The 16,193-nt window shown below is 43.1% G+C and overlaps 1 long non-coding RNA gene across 1 annotated transcript; it reads right to left on the reverse strand.

Annotated features, from left to right (window-relative positions):
- Window positions 1–10,049: 10,049 nt before the first annotated feature.
- On the reverse strand, window positions 10,050–15,786 carry LOC106148194. Its single transcript, XR_001233412.1, has 3 exons — window positions 15,560–15,786; window positions 13,797–13,920; window positions 10,050–10,520 (listed from the first exon to the last, which is right to left on the reverse strand). It is a non-coding gene; the product is annotated as an uncharacterized LOC106148194 (long non-coding RNA).
- Between the last annotated feature and the right edge of the window lie 407 nt (window positions 15,787–16,193).

Consider the following 16,193-nt stretch of genomic DNA (forward strand, 5'->3'; position numbering starts at 1 on the left):
TTAGATGCTACTTATAGCACAAGCAATCCGGGAGGAGTGGACTGGAGGGTGAGAGGACATGGAGCAGAGACAAGGCACCTGAGCCAGAGCCATGCAGGTGCCCAGTCATCCAACCAGGAATCCAACCAGCGGGCCACAAACACATGAGCGACAACAAACAGGTCAGCCACACCTCACCAGCCCAGAGAAGTACGAGTAAAACTGAACATTTACTAATATATACCCCTGAAGTTTGTGGTTGTCTTTCTACAGCATTATTGTGGCACTAGATAACCAATAGAGCAGCGATCTTAATTATTATCGCTGTCTTGAGAACTTCATTTTCTGTCCAGATACAGTGGACTTAGAGCTTTATCTGAGTTACGCTAGGTTCCTGCCTTGTGAGAGCAAGTGGCACAGCTCCGGTAGAAAGACAGTGATGTGTTTTGCCCCTGTGCACAATGTAGCCCACAAATCTCTCACAAGCTGCTCTCTGGCAGAGCTGGAGGCAAGAGGCTGGTGTCATCCTTCAACCTGAAAGAAGTTAAATCGAACACTGGCTTCTGGCTCCAACCACTTCCCACCCAATCCCTAACAAGAGTAAGAGCTGACTAGGGAACTTCAGGCCCTAGGCTTCTAGCTTGATAGTCCAGAGCCACAGTATTTCCACATGCAGATATTTGTTACAAGTATTGATAGGCTGGGGGGATCATCTCTCAGCACAGCCTGAATTGTGATATTCTCTGCCGTCAGTAGATGTCATGTAACTCCATAGTTTCCCTGACCCTGATGGATTTTTTTTTTAAATTGCTTCAAACAGAATATTGATCTTTGTAAATTTCTTTTCAAAGGCTGAAATTTTCTCTGACAGACCAGGAAAGAATGCATTATGATGATCTCTTAACAATCATTTCGCCAATTCATTCTCATTCATACTTTATGGCTAAACCTTGCAGATCAACTAGCCCTATGTACCCTAGTTGCTGATTCCAAATGCAAAGTCATCAGTAATGTTGATGACTACTTGCTTGCATTACCCATCCCCACAATAATCCAATAGAAAGCTTTCATCTCTAGGCAAGCCACAAATACAACTCAACAACTCAATATTGCCGTTGCTACACATCAGCTGACTCAAGCTCGCCTTTAACCAATCAATATAAACACTGAGTTCTCTCCCTTTTGTGGAAAACAGAGGCCAAGGTACTAGAATCAGCAAATCAGTCTGGGCTTGAATAAACCTGAGAAAGCTTGTTTATGTGCTGTCTCTTAAAGAAACCAACACTTTCCCTGCTCCAAGTTTGCCCACATAAAGCCTCAAGTTGCTCTATACAGGCTACACTTAACAAAAACTGCAGGTCAGTGAGATACCGTTCTCCAGTTCACATGCACCTACAGAAAAATTAGGTGGCCTATATTATGTAAATCTAGATACAGCTTAAATTTTACAGCCAAAACATGCACTGGAGCTACTCAGAAGCTTCCAGTAATAGCTGCCCACTCTATTTACAGTCTACAGTCTTATTTTTTCAAAAATAGCAGTTCAAATGGACTATGTTTAGAAATAAAAGTGAAAAAGAAATTAATTTCAGTCGACTTACACCAAATACAGCAATTAGATTCTGGTTAGGTGATATTCAGATAAAGCAAACTGTATGACTCTCGCGCTGTACTGAGCGCAGAGAATACAGCTTTCCCTGGGCTGGTACTAAGCACAGGAGCTCACCTCGTGCACACTATTAAATGTTTTTCTTTCTAAGCACTCATCACTTAACTGGCAACTAAAAGTATACAGAGTGCAGCTCCACTGTAATGATGTTACAATTATTTCTGTCACTAGGATGTATTCCCGTAAGGTCAGGGACCACATCTTGTTTCATTGAAATCTACTCCATGTCTAGAAAGGTAATGTCCGCTCTGGGGTAAACATGCAATACTGGTCTATTCAGTGAATTCATGCATGTGTGAATGTATGAATTAAAGCCTCAGTAAAGCAATCAGCAAACCTAGGACTGGGATAACAGTATTCATTCTTCTCAGACAGTGTAAGGCTCCCACACTTACAGAAGCTTCTATCATCAACCCTGCAGAAACCTCTCTCTCTGCTAGAACTGTCAGCATCTTGCCCAGGTCCCTTTATAAGGATGGTCACCCATCCTCTGCCTTTTTATGAATGTCAACATCTAGGGGACATAAGTGTGCCATTCTTCCAAAAATTGCCCTCAGTTGACAAGAGCTGCCCCATCTGTAGATGTCTGACAGATTATATAACCTCTCCCTGGGACTAGCCAACAGCTGACGACAGAATGAGTTGAAAATATAAGTCCGGTCCCTCGCCTCAAGGTGGAGCAATTCCCTGAACTGCCCCTCAGGCTCTGGAGCTCCCTGTGTAAGGATTAAACTAGATTTTAGCCAAATCCTGCTCTGGACTTCTCTCCCATCATGTCCTGAGTCCACACTTCCTTGTAGGTTTTCCTGAGAGCACTTCCTTAATAAACCCATTGCCCAAGGATCCCTGTCCTCAGCCCGGGTGATAATGAAAGGCCCATCCTTGAAGTAGAGGGATTAGTGAGAGTCCCTTGCCCAGGTAACTGTATGCTTGCCCTTTTCACCTTGAATGAATTGAGTTGTGGTGTGGATATGAAGGCTTCCAGCTTCTGTCTACCAGTACTAGTGGAAAATTTTGAAAAAGTAGTAATTACAGGACCTGTGGAATTGGTTCATCTGATCAATGAGGAGATGAAAATGCAGATATAGGAAGATAACTGACAATTTGAAATAATATGTGAATATCAGAGAACCCCATTTGTGGTATTTATAAAGACCTTCATCACCCGTACCCAAAGAGCCACATGTGCTAAAAATCAAGACCAGAACCTAACAGCAAGAGCTGGAAACTTCCGAAGGGACTGAATTCTTGGTTCCGACAAGGCTCCTCGCCAAAGTACTGACAGGGAAAAATGAGACCCTGACACTGAGGGTAGGTCTGGGAAAGGATCCTGAGGATGTGTCTCAAAGAGGTGAGATCAAGCTGGATGAAGGACAATTTACTGATACAGGATACCTTCTGGGACACAGAAGGTAACATCCTGGAACACCCTGAGCACTGCTTCATATACCCTTTGGGATGGCTCTGCACAGCCTGGATAAAGTAACGGCCACATTAAATACAGTAGAAAAGTCAGGATTTCAACAGCAGCACAGAGAGAAAAGGATCTCAATGCTCAGAGAAGTGAGCATGCAAGAATGGGTTACATGGATAAAGACCATGATATTTACACAAAATAGGTACTACTCTGCCATAAGGACAGATAAACCTGAGTTATTTGTAGGAAAACGGATGCACCTTGAGACTGTAATGTTAAGTGAAATAAATCAGTCATACAAGCTTAAATATCACAGGGCTTTTCTTATATGAGAATCCCAAAGTGTAAATAAAGAGCACAGGAAAAGGTAGATAATGGGAGGCAGGGAGATAGATCTGTCTGGGGGGAAAGGGATTAGAGTAAAGGGTGGGAGAAGGGGGGAGGGAGAGGGAATGAGCGAAGGAATGAAGATGTGTTATGCATCTGTACCAACTCTATACACGGAATGTTCACATTATGCATCACAAGCATGTACAAAAAACAACAAGGAAGGGCGTGAGGAGACGGGGATGAAGGGAGGGGGAGGGGATGAAGAAAGGTATCAAGATGTGTCACATGCAACTTTCCACAAGGAATGTAAACCTCATGTACTACAAGCATGTGCTACTAAAATTACCTGATGAAAAACACATGACTGACCCTACATGACCAGAAGGCCACCATCTGAAAACGCTCTGCTGGGGGCCCAGAGAACCACTTGCCCTTCCCAGGTGCTTGTGATGAGAGCAGTATTGGTTTTAGAAAATGCAAAAGAAAAGGAAAACTCATGGTGTCAGGCCTCTGTAGGTCAGGACCAACCGTAGAAAATGCTGTTATAGAACTGGGCTCCTCATGGATGATGAAAGATCAGAAGCGTAGAGACCCAGTGGCAGCCCGTGACCATCTAAAAGAAGGCGGCATAACTACCTTAACTGGCACCTAGGCTGATGCTGCTGCAGTGTATTCCCCACAGGTTCCATCAGGACCCCATATTTTCTGCTACCGTAACACTGACCCTTCTGCACTCAAAGAGGAAACTGGTCCACCTGCCTCTATATCACAAATTCAATGCAACTTTGTATTTTTCATAAAATAAGTATGAAGTAATAAAATGACATCTTGAGAAAAAATGATCTACCCCACACTGCTGATTATGACTGACTAGACTGTAACTAGATAACATGAAAAGTGTCTCTTTTAATCAGATTAATAGTTTGGTATTGCATAAACACACACATACATACAGATGAAACCAGGGGTTACTTGACAGTGCTAAATTGTTGTTTTCCACTCACTTCGGTTAAACAGTTTCCTGTTTGCAAATACAGTTTGAGGGCATCCTATAGTGTATTTCTGTGCCTAAAGCAATGAGGCATGTCCTCAAAAACCATCAGACAGTTTGGAAAACACTCTATTTCAGACTTGCCTTATAGAACAATGGCTAATTAGTCAGAGAGTTGTCACAGATATCCCCAAGTCCCCACGGCCTAGCGTCACAATGTTTCTCATTCACATCACACGTCAATGGAAATCATGCATGGCAAACATCCTGTGGCCCAGTCCAGGAAATTGTGTCCCTCACTTCTGCCCACCCCACTGTAGCAAACCACTCTGCCTAAGTTAAAAGGTTCTTGGAGTGTCATTTAGTACAGTGACCAGGAAGAAGGGGAGAAGCAGAGATACTTCAAAGGACTAGCTCTCTCTGCCAGTGTGAAACTTTCACTTAAGTGTTGTACCTTTCCCACCCCCGGGACATTCAGGTGGATGACTGTTTCTGGGGCCTCTAGGAAGCTGATTCTTCTTACTTCTCCAAGAACCCCAACGCTGAGCTCGTTACCAGCAGCAATGCTAAGCAGCTCATTTACCCCACCATTTCTTAGGATGAACAGATCTCAGCAGTAGGTGTTCCTAAAACACTTTTCTGGAAAAAATATTACTTCAACTCAGACACTCAGACTTTGACAGCGCATTGTGCCAATGATCATACAACCACCATCCATCTCTGCTGTATTCAATACTTGTTTCTGGGCAGAGTGTGATGCATAGTGAGGTTTCCACAGCTGAGGGACAGTCTAATGTACAGAAGCTGTCATCTGTTTTCCTCTGCACGATACAGGCATGCCTGGCTCCTGATGTTTGCACCCTTGTGCTATTCCCTCTTCTTTGGAGATGGCCAGGCTTGGTGGTGAAAAGAACATAATAGAAATGACAGGTTCCCAGCTCCAAGTTGAAGTTCTAAAATAAGACTGTGGCTGCCCGTCTGAGATGTGTGCCCGCTATCACTTCCTCTTTTTAAGTAAACCCAACCAGCTGCCAGGTTGTGAACTGATTTGTGGAGGTGCCCAGGGAGAAACTGAGGAAGAGCTCTAGTCAGCAATCAGGAGACGCGCAGTCCTGCCAGGAATGCACAGAGAAGCAGATCATCTTCACAGTGAGCCTTCAGCTGAGACCACAGCTCCATCTTCAGCTTTGCTGAAGCCTCTTGAGAGACCCTAAGCCAGGGACACCTGTTGCTCTATTTCTGATCTACAGGAACTGTGATGTAATAATTGGTTTGTTTTATTTACTTTGCATTTTGAAATAATTATAGATTAATAGGAAGTTTCAGAAATAGAGAGAAACTTCCTATACACATCAATCAGTTTCTTCTGAAGTTTGCACAGCAAAATAAACCACCAATAGAGCGAAGAGACAATTCACAGAACAGGAAGAACATTTTGCCATACAATGTCATAACCAAGAGCCAAACCAGGCGTCTTGTGTATGGGGGGTGGTGCAGTGCCATTTCACATAGTGTGTAGATTTGTATACTCAGCAGGGCATTATAATATGAAATTCTTCTATTATCACCTCTCATGCCACCCTACTGAGTTATAGCCATCATGAATACCATCGCTCCTCCCTGGAAACCACTATATGTTCTCCACCTCTAGGATTTTATTATTTCAAAAATGTTATATGAATGGAATCATGCAACATATGATCTTCAAAAATCAAAAAGTTGATTTTTCATTGAACATAGTGACTTTCATGTCCACTTTGGTGTTGTTGTTTTGGGTTTTTTTGGTACCGGGAATTGAGCTCAGGACCTCATGTCTGCCAGGCAGGTGCCATGTCACTGAGGTATATCCCCGGCCCATGTTGTTGTTGTTTTAAGACATTAAGCTTTGGAGTGACTTGTTACAGAGCAGTAGATATCTAATACACCATTCTTGAGGGGGGAAATCATTTTCTGAGTAGATTGTGAGCTGAAAACACATTTATCATTGTGCACAAAATAAGAATCTGGACAAATAACTTGTGTGACTGTTTATTATATCATGGAAGAGAGATTTACACCAATCTCAAACTCATGTTCCTAGGACTCCTCTATTCACAAAATGGATGAGTTTAGGAGGATCACAACTGTATAAACATACACAAGTGTTACTCAAAGTGTGCCCCACGAAGGAATTGTGCCATGGGAGGTCGTGTTTCAGAGACTTCTCTCATCAAGTTAAGCCTGGAGAATAAAGTAGTATGTAATACTTGGTGGCTGTGTTTGGTCCCTAAGTGTGTAAAACAATTGCTTTAAATTCTTCAGGAAAAATGCACATCCTTGTATCTTTGAGCCCCACACCTAAGGATTTGGATTCTATAATCTAAAGGGGGAAGACTTGTGATTCTTTTTGAACAAGCTTTTAGGAGTGATTCTGAAACCAATTTCTCAGCACCATATTCTGAGAAATTCCACAGCATTTTCCCCTTCCTTTGGATTCTGGCAGGCTCTGAACATTGCCTCATTTCTTTTTAGCCTTGATAACTGAACCTTTTTCTTTGATGGTGTTCATTGAATAGTAGGGGCAGAAGGAATCAAGAGTCATCCTGGAACGAGACATAATAGTATGTCTGCAGCTACCTTTCCAACCTTGCACTACTTCCTCAAACTATCTCAGCCTCAGCTACCCCGTCCTCAAACGAGGCTGGTGTGGGACTTGCAGAATACTGTTTGAATCGTGCTAGTGTGTGGGAACAGCACTGTAAGTCTTAGCTGGAGTTGAGCACCATTCCTCTCCTTCCTCCTAAATGACTTGGAGGTCTGGCTGCTCCATTCTTCTGTTTTCCGGCACACATCTCCCTTCTTGCATCTGTTATCACCCTCGCACTCTGCCATTGTGTCTGGGACATTGATAACTAGGATGCATTTTGTTAATACTCTTGCACTGAGGCTACTGGTGTCGCAGCTCTGCAGTACGACATTCCCCCATATAAATCATTCTCTGAGGGCCAACTGCCAATAAAAATAACCGCAGGAAGAAGTTAAAACCTGATTTTGTTTTCTAATACATTTTTCCCCTTTGTAGAGGACACCATTATTAAAACATTTTTAACAATTTCTGGAACCAGTTACCTCTTTACAAGAGTCTCTGGTTGGTAATGAAAGAATGAACATTAAATGCTTTCACCTAAGTGGCTGGGGGGAAAATAGGAATAGTTGTGTTAAGAATAGTTATTTAATTATGAGTGTTTTATGGTGCTGTTCAGGTATCAGAACCCCACAGCTTGCTTTACTAACGCTGCATTTTTAAATCTAGCTTTTCCTGGTTTCCTTCCATTTTCCACATTGCATTTCCTGGGCAATTTGAAAACAGCAGGCCAGTTTGGGGATAAACATTAAAATACAAATACTTCAGCTCTGGTGGTTTTGCAAAGCAGCTACAGAAAGTATTAGTAGTTTTAAGCACATTTTAAAAAACACATTTCTTGGGGACCGCTGTGCCATATCTTACCCCGAGTAGGTTTTTGACTCGTGGCAGTGCATTTAATGGCAGTGTTTTTATTACTTAACATAAAATTCAGGCAACAGACCTGGTCCAGAGTCAGAGGGAACAAATGCTGACAAAGTTCTGTTTCACTGATGTGCCGGTTCTCTTTAATGGCAAAACTGGATTCAGAAAACACTCTGGGTACCCTGGGGTCTCCCAAGGGGGCTCCTTTGACGATGGGCAGTTTTAAGTGCTGCTTGTATCATGATGGTTATCAGTCTGGCAAATTCTGTTGCAGCCAAGGATGCCAATCCGCAGCTCTCATTAATGTTTGCAGCGTGCAGGGGGTTCCCCCGTATGTACAGCTCAAATCTCCTAATGGCTCAGTGAGGGTGAACCTTACTGCTTCCACCCATAGAAGCGGGAGCTGAGGCTCAGGGGAGTGAGGCAACTTGAGCAAAGCTCCTAATGGGCAGAAGTAGAGCTTAAACTCAGGACCCAGGCCAGTGATAGGACTCTGCTGTTCTTCCTGAGCAAACATCTCTCCGAAATGTCCAAATGGTGATGCCTGTGATGACCCCTTTCAGGTAAGCAAAATGTCTGGTGATAGGAGCAAATCAGGTAGGTCAGTCACTTGGGTGGGCACCACTTGTTTCAAATGATCAAATATGCCTTTCCCATTGAACTCCTGACCTCCCTTCAAAGCCCGGTTCTTTCCGTGTGTGCCTGTCCTCAGTTCCGTCAGACAGAACCCACCACGGTCATTCTTTCAGCGGTAGTTATGGAGTGCTTTTCATGCTTGGAATGAAACCGAGTGTTAGGGATTTAGCAAGACAGACAGTCTTGGGTTTAGAAAGTTACTGTCTGACGAAGTGGGACAGGTATTAAACTCAAAATTGCACAACAGGATTTATACATTAAGGATACGGACATGGAGTTTTGAGGATATACAATAAAAACACCTAACTAGGCAGAAAGAGAGGAAGGAGGATTGAAATGGTGGAGGAGGGTGTGCTTAGAGTCCAGGGTGGGTCTCTCTGGGAAGGTAGTGGGGTTCTTATTCTGATGGTGATAGCGGCAGTTTATGTATTTCTTTCCCATCATGCTTCCTGTTGGTGACAGGAAACATTTTATCTGTGCTTCATTCATTGCTGAGCTTAGGGTAGGAGCTCAATGCTGTGCGGCTAGTTGTTTCCTTGTAGGCGCTGGGCCAATGAGTCAGCTCCCTCTCCCTAAGCCCCAAGGCCTGGTCTGCTTGATGCAAAGTTGCCAGATGATTGCTACCTGGTGCTCACTCTCGGTGGGAGGCTAAATTACAGAGAAAAATTGCTTGCTCCTATTTCCTCAATCATTGCTTTTATTACTATTTCTAGCACCATTAACAATCTTATGTTGTACTTGCAGATTGCTGTGTTTATATTTAAAGAGTCCGCCATGTCCACTCATTCTCACCTGCTATCAATGGGTTCTCTATACTTACATCATGTTAATTATATCTAATTAATATTTAAGTTCTGCTACACCCCCTTCTAGCTCCTTAATAAATATTTTCTAATTTAATCCTCATGTGAGAGAGGAATTGTTACCTTACAGATGGGAAAATCGATGCACAGAGAGCTTATGTAATGTGTTCAAGAACCCAGTAAGGGTTATACAGGGTTTGAAGCAGGTAGTCTGTGCCTGGAGCTAGAGGTCTTGAGAGCTATTTGGAAGTGTGTTTCCTCATTATTTGTCTAGTCTGGAGTCCACCCAGCCCAGTGATCTTCCTCATTCAGTACTGGATTGCTGCCAAGTTCTACTGTTTCATCTTTAAAAATTGTTCTATGGGTGTTTGGGGTGAGTCAGTGCATCAAACACCATAACCCTGTAGCTGGCATTGCCCTGAATCTATAGATGAGGAGACCTGATGACTATGTTCATCCTATCCTACCACTTAACCATCTGGATCGAACAGACCCACTGAGAAAGTGGTTGACCTGTTGGCTGTTGACCTAAAAGGCTCCACAACCAGAGGGTCTCAGGGGTCCATCAGTCCTAAGGAACCCCGAACCACTCTCAAATAGATCAAATCTGCAGCAAATCTCGATAGGCACAAATTAAACTCGCCATTTTCCTTTTAGGTCCACAGCTTTCCCCTTTCACACTGGAGAAGCCGTGTGTAGACGGGACAGAATCTTTGGGCCCAGCTCTCCTGCTCCCCACAGTGGTACCTGTGTCTGCTCCCTGAGGGACCCAGTCCATGCAAGAGGGGGGACCAAACAGACTTCCTCTGCCCCAGGTAAACGTTAGATTTCCAGCACAAGAAACTTCAGGACAAAGAAAGCTTTGCTTCATGCCTCCTCCCTCTTCTTGGAGGGCCAGCACTGGCCACTGCTCAGTATCACTTAAACATTAGCAGGTCTGCCTTATTTTCACGTTATACGCGTGCACATCAAATTCACTTGCCCTTTTAAGATTGTGTTATCTTTGCGGGTACTTGTGGCTCAGACTTCCTTCTTGTAGGTTTTTCCGAGTTTGCTTCTTTTCTGCTTCTCAGAGCATCCTGCTTCTCAAGCAGTGAATGCTGGAGAATGCTTTGGCCCAGCTGTCAAGAGTTTAGGGTTCTGGTCCGGGTTCTCCTTGCAGGTCGGTCACATGATTTCATTTCCTCCCAAAGTTTCATCTTTTTCATCTGCAGAATAGGGCGTGGGTAGATGATTAGTTCATTGTAAAGGACCTCACCAGGAATGCATACTTTTTTCTGATTCTGTGTTTCTGATTTTAGTGAAGTACTGGGGTCATTTAAGGTCAGTGTAGGTGGAGGCAGATCTGAGGAAAAAAAGCCCAGATATTCCGTTATGGAACTTGACTGAATTGCGTAAATGGGGAGAAAAGAAGAAATTGCCACTCCTCGTTCACAAAGAGAGTGACCAGAAAGCAAACCATCTCTCCTTTCAGGATACTTTAAGTGACAGAGCACACCAGTGGCAAGGATAAACTGGAACTCGATTTTTGCCATGACCACACTTGACCCTGTTGGCACGTCTCATCCAAGTGACTGTGTCTTATCCAAGTGGCTGTCAACCAAAAATAGGCAGAGGAAAAATTATGTATGTCTCTGGATTTGGGTGGTTCTCCCTGATATTAATCACTTGTCAGCGGATTTGTCCCCAAGCCCAGAGCTGGCACTGTGCAAAATATAAGAAATGAAAAGAACTGCTTCCGTTTGCTTAATATTTCTACAGCTTTACATATCTCCCTGCCCAGCTCTCACCTCTGTAGTTTTGGAAGTCACCCTTCTCGTACTTCCCAGACTCTGGGACTATTAGTTCTGACAGCCTACGCAATTCCTCCCACTGCTGACTCCTGAGGATCTATCCTGGAACTTGGACAGCGGCAGCACATCAACACTAGACACTAGCACCCACACTTTTTGCCATAACCATTATCATCTGTTATAGCAGTTGGACCCACTCTTTCAAAGCCTTGCCTGGTAATATGAACTAGGAAGGAGTACTTGTCTTTTGAGGTGACAGCCAAAGTCCTACCATTCCCAATTTATACTCCCAATTAATATTCTTGACATCTCTCAAACCTTAAGTTGTTAAAGTTTTTCATTGAATATTGAAGAATTTTTGTTACACAGCAAGAGAGCCTCCTGTCAGACAATCCACACTATCATGTTATATTATTTTTTGGAGCATTTTCTCTAGTGTGTAAAATTCTTCAGGCATGACACCAACAAAAAGCACTAGGGTTTTCCATGAGTTAAATTTTATAGAAAGATCATCGGCTGTGGTGGTACACACCATAATCCCAGTACTCACGAGGCTGAGGCAGAAGGATGGCCATGAGTTTGAGGCTAGCCAGGGCTACATAGTGATTTCAAGGCCAGCCTGAACTATATAGCAAGACCTTGTCTCAAAATAAAGAGAAAAAACTTTAAAAACAGATCCTCATTAAGTTTAGTTAGTATTTCTCCTTTTAAAAGACTCCAGAAAAATACACAGCAGCTCAACATATCTTAGGAATTTTCTTCTTATAAAAATACATATTGAGCTATTAAATGATTTAATAAACCATCTTATTATAATTTTATGAATATTCTGTACCACAATAATTTCTTATTCCCCTTAAAGAGATGAAAAAACTGAGGCCCAACTAACAAACCAGCTTCTAAAGGCCACAGAGAAGAAACTGATAAAGGCAGGATTTACATCAAATTCCATTCAAATTCCTCCCTCAGATTCTGGCCCATCTGTTCTTTCTGTTAAACGTGTTGACACCCTTTTCTTGAGGACTGAAGAATGGCTGATGATCCCACACATTTCCTTCCAGTTCTATAATCCTAGGGCTTGAACTAATTCTTTTCTTCTTTCCCTGCTCGTTTACTGACCACCTATTATGTGCCTGTGCCTAGCACAAAAGGAAGAAAGGATGCTGCAGCGTCTGAGAGGCCATCACAGTGCTTGTCCAGTCCTGGGAGTCCGGGTCCCCCTTCGAGAAGCCACCTATTCGCCAACTGAGCACACGTTTATTGTGCTTCTCCAGGTACATTACACACGCCCTGGGGAGTCAGCCTGCTTCCTGCACTTGTGGCGCTTGTGCTCTTGTCTCCCTGGGTCCTCCTTTCCTCCCCCATGCTCGCTGTAGAAGGCCTTTGCTAGCTGTGAGAGACTCGCAGCCTCATGCATGCAGGGTGCACATTTCTAAGTGGGAATCGAGGTTCTGAGATGTTCTGTCGGCAGCTTCTTTCCACTTATTCGATAATCAATTGTGGTGCCGGAAGATGTTTTCGTTTATGTTATTTCTTGTCATCTAGATTTTATTTTTATTTAACCTTCCTGTATGTGCAGTTCACACCTCCCCTAACTCGTCTGTAAGCTCTCTGAGTCACTCAATAGTGACTCTACTCACAGTACGGGCTATAAAAATATCCACGGAATAAATGCCAACGCCATTCCTCTGTCCCTTGCTATTGCTGTATGTCTGTAAATATGAGGTGGCAGCTCTAAAGTCTTGTTATAACAGGCTGGCTGTAAATATGAATAATACACACATACCAAGCAAATTTCCCGTCCCAAACAGCGGGTGCTTCCAGTGAGGGATACTACCAGTGACAATAACTTCGTGAGAAAGGTAACAACTGCTTTCCTAAAAGCTATGCTCTCCTAAAATTGGGTTTCAGACCTTTCTTCCCATCTCAATAAAAACATTACACAGCCCGATGGGATGGGGAAGGGACAGTGGAACAAATGTTGTCACAGCATTTTTCTTCTATATTTCAGATGTACTTACAAGAGAAGGTATTCTATCCATACCTCTTCTATGGGGAAGTGTTTTCTAAATAATAAACACAATGCTCATATTGTGAGCAAGGTTTACACCATAGATCACATTATAGGCAGAGTCTAATTTTTGGTCCTTCCTTTCCCGTTTTGTGCTTTCACCTTGCTGGTTTTTTGGCCCATTTCCTTAGAGCTGGACTCCCAGATCTGATAACTATTTACACAGAGCTGTTGGAGCTGGATCATGATTTCGCCATCAACTGCCTCTAGATTACACAACTGATGGATGAGCTCTCAAGAAGGGAGAGGGAGTAAAATGGACAGCTATTTCAGCTGTTCGTTCTGCAACCTACACAGGTGCCTGGCCCCCCAGTCTGCGTGCAAGCCCAACTCTGCCGGTCTCTCCCCGTGGACACTCACGACACCTTTTTAGTCACACTGGCTTCCTTCCTTTCTTCCAGTCCCGTCTTCTCATGCTTTCTTGTTTTCTCTCCTGACTTCATTTGTGTGCATCACGCCCCTTGTAGACTCATCTTCACCTTTGCTAAATACTCATTTTCCAGACATTAGCTAAAGCTTCTCCTGCTGCAGGCGCACAGACACTTCCTACTGAGTTTGCAGAGCCCAGAACACACAGCATCACTGGTGCATGTATCTGCACACACTGGTCGTCTGCTTACCTCCCCATCCCTGCAGAGTCCTTCCCTGGAAACGAGGTGGGCCTTCCCTTCACCTCTAAGTAGCCGGTGTGTAGCGTGATGTCTCACACAGGTGACACAATCTGCACATTTTCTCTGAGTGGCACTGGAATAAAACTGATTTTATATGAGTGAAAACTGCATTGAGAAACCAGAATTCTGGGAAGCATTAAACATTTCCATTTTCTTTTGTGGTTTTCCAAATCAGGAAACTGCCTGGTAGGCATACGAAATGGTTTAAAAATTAAGCAATGAAATAAGTCCCTCATTTCTTGTAATCAGCATTACGCGGTGTGCAACCAGAACAAGATCTAGGATGGTGTGCCCCTGTTTCTCCCCTTTCCACACCTCTCTTGCCCCTTAAAAGGAGTCTTTTCTAGCCCAGTTGTTGAACATAGAGAGTGGAAAATAGATGGAGAGGGGCAGATGCAGAAAAAGAAGACAGGAAGAAGGATTAAACCACACCACTGAGTCATCTCCATCATGAAGAGCAGGGTGCAAAAGTAAAGCCAAAGACAGGCAAAGAAGCAGCCTCCACAAGGACAGAGAATACAGGGGTGACCAACGACGGGGCAGGTTCTGGGAGAGCTGTGAGATGAGGGGACTGAGGTGCTGGGAGGAAGCTAGGAGGAATACGATAAGCCAGGGGTATGCTTTCATTCTTGAGATGTGAGTGAAAGCCATTTAAAAGTTATTTATAGTTAATCAACTGTTCTGTACACGACTCCTTTAAGAAACAGATCCAATTAGGTCTCCACATACTTGAGGCTGTATGTATCATTTTATTACAAAATTTTGCCTGGGACTACACGGATGCTTTTAGAAAATGCTCAAAAGATGCATCAACAATTTTTCAGTGTTTAAAATTGTATTCAAGGGAAACCTCCAGCAGCAGTTTCTTAATTGCTTCTCTCGACTCATCCCAGTAACTATGCAGTTCTCCTCGTACCCTCCCAGAAGCTATCTCTGTTCTGTCCTTTGTCCTGACTTTCACGAAGGGTAGAGGCATTTGTGATTGGGAGAAATTTGTGTCTTCATTATACAGCAGTATTTCCAAAAATTTCTAGGTCTTTGATTCCCTCGAGACTCCAACAGAAAGTGTGAAACTTCCCCAGAAAAGTGAATGTGCATAAGGAAACACCCAAAAATGCTCGCTTGCACTTTAAATAGACTTGAATATCCTGCAGCCCTTCTATGGACTGTGTAGGCATTCAGGAACTTGAAGCATCAACCCTCGCTATTTCTTTTTTTTTTTTTCTGGTTCCAGGAATTGAACTCACAACCTTGCGCTTGCCAGGCAGGCACTGTGCAGCTGAGCTAAATCCCCAGCCCAACCCTCACTATTTTTATGTGGGTTCGTTTGACTACCAGGTTCCACCATGTTAAAACATTTAGCCATTTTGCCTTACTTCCTGTAATAGATATTCCACAGTTACTCTAGAAAAACATCTGGAGTTTTGTTTTACCCTAGTGTAATTCTGCCATCTAGAAATTCCAGGGTTGGTGCTTTCACTTGTAACTGGACACCACAGAATTAATCAGTGGGTTTAGAAAGACAAATGTCAGTGTTTATCATTTCTGAGAAAATCAAAAGTCACTGTCCTGCAATGGGCATTTTTAAATAACTGATACGTGGTTCTACTACATGGCAAGTTTGTAGCAAATAGCTGAAGACTTTAGCTTTTTAGGGTCACCTGTGAAGGAAGGGGTAGTTAGAGGAGGTGGGAGATGAAGAGTTTACTCACATTTTCTGGACAATAGCTTTGAGGGTACTCTTGGTGCTTTACAAGGACTCCGTAATTGATGAGTGTTTTCCAGTGTCATCTTCAGATAAAGCATTTCACAGCAATCCACTCAGGCAATGTTTACTTGCTGCGGTAAGTCCCGTAATTCAGACTGTCCCCCGAGTCACTCCTTGAGGAGTGTGGGTAGAGACTTCTTCCTTCCCTCGATTCCTCTCCCTCAGTCATATATTTCTCAGAAAGATGGTTAGCACTGCCAGAGGCCAGGTAAGCTTATCCTCAATCTGACAGCCAAAAGAAGCATTCAAATTTCCTTTCCTCCTCCGAGGAAACATCCTACAATTAAGTAGCACAACAATGCTAACCAAACGTCAAAAGCTTTTACAGTACAATATTTCAAATATTGCTTTTTTCTTGTAATCATTTTTAGGGAATATTCATAAAAGTAAAATATTATGCTCTTAAGAATTGTATGACATTGCTGTTTTTCCTTAACTAAAACATGAAGCTTGCTTTCCCAATAAGCTATCAAGAACCCAACACATGTTCCTAATTCTATACCACAAATTCTACACTACTAAACCAGAGTATATCTCAATATCACAGCACTTAATATACTTATATAGTAAAACAAGGT

The sequence above is a fragment of the Chinchilla lanigera genome, unplaced genomic scaffold, assembly GCF_000276665.1.
Source record: "Chinchilla lanigera isolate Chin_1 unplaced genomic scaffold, ChiLan1.0 scaffold00016, whole genome shotgun sequence".
NCBI lineage: Eukaryota > Metazoa > Chordata > Mammalia > Rodentia > Chinchillidae > Chinchilla > Chinchilla lanigera.